At 47.5% G+C, this 5359-nt stretch overlaps 1 pseudogene; it reads right to left on the bottom strand.

Moving 5' to 3' along the window:
* Positions 1–499: 499 nt before the first annotated feature.
* Positions 500–933, bottom strand: LOC139012842 (FXYD domain-containing ion transport regulator 4 pseudogene; annotated as a pseudogene).
* Positions 934–5359: the final 4426 nt, after the last annotated feature.

Raw genomic sequence — 5359 nt, 5'->3', positions numbered from 1 at the left:
CGTTGGGAGCCCAGCATCCCTTGCCGTGGACTCCGGCCTGAGGTCTCTGCACTCCCCTCCCTCCGCTCATCCAGGGCACAGACTCCAGCCCCAGGCCCCTCCCCTCCCCTCCTTCGGCACGGATGCTAGGCTCTCGTCGGTGCAAGCCCAGTGTCCCTCGCCCCGGACTCCAGCCCAAGGCCCCTGCCTTCCCCTCCCTCCATGCAGCCGGGCCAAGACTCTGGGCTCATGTTGCCGGGGCAACGCAGCCAGCATCCCTTCCCGGCCACTATGGGCACCGCCATCTTTGTCGTGGAGTGATGGTTAATTTACATATTACTCTTTTATTAGATAGGATTTTTTTTTTGAGGAGTGAGACCAGTTTAATTTAGAAATAAGCTTTGAACCACCTCCAGATCAGAAGGGAGCCTAAGGCTGAGCCTCGGAGAGAAAGGCCCCCAAGTGGGGAGGGAACAGCATGGGAGCTGGCACAGGAGGTGCCACGAAGCTGGTCCTGTGCTCAGCAGGTACTGACAGAACCTGAAGTGATGAGCGGATAGCTTTCTCAGATAAGGGGCCCTGCTGCTGACTGTGCTTGCATTTGCATTTGCTACTTAGGGCGAACACGATTCCAGCGATGCACAGGAGCCCTGCGCAGATCATCCCGCCCAGCTGCAGGTCCTCCCAGTCCGGGAGAAGGAACTGTCTATCTATCAGGTCCTCGACTTCCAAGGCAGGCAGGCCTGCCAGCACCAAGAGAAGGCCCCAGACCACGCCCTCCGTGCCACAACTGCAGGGCAGAGCTGAGCGCCAGTTGTCCTGAGCTCACCTGAGGGCAGGTGGCAGAGCGTGTCTGAGGAGGCTGCTGTTCAGCTCGGTGGGTTCCAGCTCTTTAAGCCCAGCAGGCTTGCCCAGGGCAACAATATCCACTCCAGGTCTGCCTTCCTCCCCCATACAGCAGCATGGAAAGAACTGGGACTCTTAACAGCAAAGCACTCCCCTATTCAGCATCTCCAGGAAGTACTTGCTCTCCTACAAAGAGTGTTAAACCTGCAGACATAGCTATATTTCACCAAAAGAAAATTGACAAATTTTACTCAAATGCCACTTTCTCACAAAATAAATACTAGTGTCTGTTGACATCTTCACAGACAGGATGAGAAGGGGTCTTTCAGCTTCTTCTGCTCGCCTAGATCCTAAAAGAGCCCCCCCCCCCCCCCCGCAAAAAAAAAAATTTAAAAGAGAGGCCCTGGGGTGTGCTGAAGGGGACAGAGTGGGATCTTGTGCTGCAGAGGGAGCCTGAGGAGGGCTGAGTTTGACACCGGGCAACCAATAGGTCGCAGCTGCCTGTCACTACTTCTTGTCTTCACATTTTGTGCCTTTTCCTTCCTACGAGAAAGATCTTCCTTCCTCTTTTAACTTTCTGCTTTCCTCGCAGTTAAGTTGCCCGTATCAGTTAATTAGATCATAGTTAGAATTTGAATTCGTGTGCCTCTTCTGGGGATCTATAGCTACATTATACATGTTATAGAAACACATCTGCAGTTTATTGAATGCTGACCACATGCCTAATCACTGTACTGGCCACTTCCATTCACCACCTCACTTACTGTGTATAACAGTCTCCGGAAGGAAACACTATTATCCTCATTTTATAAAGTTAGAAACCAAAGCCTGCAGAGTTGAATCAGAAGCCAGTTCTCCTGCCTGCATATGATGCTGATGGTGGACCGAAGGACCCTGTCCCTCTTGAAGGACTTCCGGCCTGCAGCCGGCAGGTAGAGCCAGAGAGAACCCTATGGATGACTGTTTTCCAAATCCACTTGATTGTGAATCTCTTTCACAGTCATTTATAATCTGGTAAATCCCCTTAAGAACTGCTTGTGATTTTTTTTTTTTTAAATATATTTTATTGATTTTTTACAGAGAGGAAGGGAGAGAGATAGAGAGCTAGAAACATCGATGAGAGAGAAACATCGATCAGCTGCCTCCTGCACATCTCCTATTGGGGATGTGCCCGCAACCCAGGTACATGCCCTTGACCGGAATTGAACCTGGGACCTTTCAGTCCGAAGGCCGACGCTCTATCCACTGAGCTAAACCGGTTTCGGCACTGCTTGTGATTTTTGATGGATATTCTACAGAAATTATTTTAAGTAAAAGTGTTTTAATTTAGAAAAGTATGTGGTACTTCTTTTTATGTGGTACATATGGATACATTTACTTTAATAACCTAACAAAAATGATATATTGAAAAATTAGTAAATGATATATTACTTTGGGTTTAAAGTATTTAATATATATTGATTTGGACATAAAAGTTTAATTTTGTCTTAAAGCATAGATAAAATTGCTTTACAATTCTTGTATTTTGGATTTAAGATTATTTATTTGTTATAGTTTTCTCTTTTTTTTAATGAGATAACCAGAGAATTCTTTAGCTTGCTTTCTGCAAGCTTTCCAATTCAAAGAGCACATTTATAGTGTGGTCTTTATTTCCAACAAACGCAAAGACAAATTGATAGTTACTATAATTTATTCTTTTGATATTATTTTTTAGAGACATCTTGATGTACTTTAGGAGAGTTATAAACAGGTGGTTGCAACTTATTAATTGGGTAAAATAATCTTTGTGTAATTTTATTTTCATTTTTTATGTGCCTTACATCAACCTGTTGGGTTCAATGGCAGTAACCCTTATGCTTCTTGTTTTTAACAAATGGTGTTTATTTATAAATTAAATACGATGTGACTAAGAATGGAAACATCTAAAACTTTATGATAGTCAAAACCTCAAGATTTTGATTGTAGGCCTGGCCGGCTTGGCTCAGTGGATAGAGCGTCAGCCTGTGGACTGAAGGGTCCCCAGTTCGATTCCGGCCAAGGGCACATGCCTGGGTTGTGAGATCAATCCCCAGTAGGGGGCCGGCAGGAGGCAGCCGATCAATGATTCGCTCTCACCATTGATGTTTCTATCTCTCTCTCCTTCTCCCTTCCTCTCTGAAATCAATAAAGAAATACATTAAAAAAAAAAGATTTTGATTGTACTTGGCTAAATGATGAACGACGGAATAATTTGGGCTTTAGCAACAGTGCTCATTTGATGCATACCCATAAGTCCCAAATCATTCTGTTTTATTGGATAAACTAGAGGCCTGGTGCATGAATTCGTGCACAGGTGAGGTCCGGCTGGCCCATGAGGCCGATTGGGCCCTGCTGGCTGGGGGGGAGGGAGGAGGGAATATGGGAGGTTGCTGGCCAGCCCCGCCCCAATGGGATTAGGGGGGTGATTGAGGGTGGGGCCAGTGGGGGGGGGCCCGCAGGCAATTGGCCAGCCAACCCCGCCCCTTGTTGAACTCCCTGTTAAGGGGACAATTTGCATATTAGCCTTTTATTATATAGGACTAGAGGCCCGGTGCACAAAAATTTGTGCACTTGGGGGGGGGGTCCCCCAGCCCGGCCTGTGCCCTCTTGCAGTCTGGGACCCCTCGGGAGATAACGACCTGCTGGCTTAGGCCTGCTCCCAGGTGTCAGAGGGCAGGCCCAATCCCTAAGTGCAGCCCCTGGTCAGGCTCAGAGCAGGGCCGACTGGGGAGTTGGGGCACCACCCCATCATGAACAGAGCAGGGCAGATCAGGAGGTTGCGATGCCACCCTCAGTCACGCTCAGGGTAGGGCCGATTGGGGGGTTGGGGCACCGCCCCCTGTCACACTCAAGGCAGGGTCGATGGGGAGGTTTCGGTGCCACCCCCTGTCACGCACAGAGCAGGGCCGATCAGGGGGTTGGGGCGTTGCCCCCTGTCACTCACAGAGCAGGGCCAATCAGGGGGTTGGGGCGCTGCCCCCTGTCACTCACAGAGCAGGGCCGATCAGGGGGTTGGGGAGCTCCCCCCTATCAGGCACAAAGCAGGGCTGATCAGGGGGTTGTGGCCCCGCCCCCTGTCACACACAGAGTCGCAGGGCGATCAGGGGGTTTGGGCGCTGCCCCCTGTCACGCTGATCCTGGTGCCGGGAGGCATATTACCCTTTTACTATATAGAATAGAGGCCTGGTGCACGGGTGGGGGCTGGCTGGTTTGCCCTGAAGGGTGTCCTGGATCAGGGTGGGGGTCCCCACTGGGGTGCCTGGCCAGTCTGGGTGAGGGGATGAGGGCTGTTTTCCAGCTGGCGAGTGACTGAAGCTCCCAAGAGTGACTGAAGCTCCCAACCGCTTCTTGTTTTCTTTTTCTTTTTTTTTTTTATTCTGGGCCAGCTTTAGCTCTGAGGCCTCACTGCTGAAAACATCGATACAATGTTGCGGTCCAGGGCTGACTGAAAGCCAGTTTCTGGGGTTTTGTTTAGCTTCTTATTTGCAACATAGTACATAGTTGCTTAGAGTTGCAGCTGAGAGGCCGGCAAGTTAGGAGGGGAACGTTGGAGTCTGCAGTCACTGGAGCAAGCAACCCTCATGTTCACTTCCAGCTGCCTGGCTGCCGGCCGCCATCTTGGCTGACAGTTAATTTGCATAAGGATATGCTGATTAGCCAATGGGAAGGGTAGTGGTCGTACGCTAATTACCATGTTTCTCTTTTATTAGTGTAGATTATTTAGATTACTATTTCAAGTATTAATATTCTTTTTTTCTTGAATGATATATTATTTAAAAAATTAAAAACATTATTTATTGAACAAACCCTAGGTTTTTTTCAACTTACATATCATCATAATGAAAGTTTTTTATTTAATTAAACTTGTTAAATAGATTATTTCAGAATTTATTTTTATTATTTATTTATTTATTTTTTTAATATATTTTATTGATTTTTTACAGAGAGGAAGGGAGAGGGATAGAGAGTTAGAAACATCTATGAGAGAGAAACATCGATCAGCTGCCTCCTGCACACCCTCTACTGGGGATGTGCCCGCAACCAAGGTACATGCCCTTGACTGGAATCAAACCTGGGACACCTCAGTCCTCAGGCTGACGCTCTATCCACTGAGCCAAACTGGTTAGGGCCAGAATTTATTTTTAATTCATGGATACAGACTATAGTGCAGTATGCCTGGAGAGAAGGGGTCAAAGGGGGAAAAAAGGGGACATATCTAATACTTTTTTTTTTAAATTAAATCTTTATTGTTCAGATTATTACATTTGTTCCTCTTTTTCCCCCCCATAACTCCCCTCCTTCCAGCTCCCACCCTACCCTCCACCCTCACTCCCCACCCACTGTCCTCATCCAGAGGTGACGATTTTTGTCCAGTCTCTTCCCGCATCTCCAACACCCCTTCCCCCCTCCCGCAAGAATAGTCAGTCCATTCCCTTTCTATGTCCCTGATTCTATTATAATCAACAGTTCATTCTGTTTCTCAGATTATTTATTCACTTGATTCTTAGATTCATTT

This window comes from Myotis yumanensis, unplaced genomic scaffold, assembly GCF_028538775.1.
Source record: "Myotis yumanensis isolate MYYU_CA2020_CCGP unplaced genomic scaffold, mMyoYum1.0.hap1 SCAF_6, whole genome shotgun sequence".
In the NCBI taxonomy this organism is placed as follows: domain Eukaryota; kingdom Metazoa; phylum Chordata; class Mammalia; order Chiroptera; family Vespertilionidae; genus Myotis; species Myotis yumanensis.
This window is presented reverse-complemented; position numbering and strand designations above follow the sequence as displayed.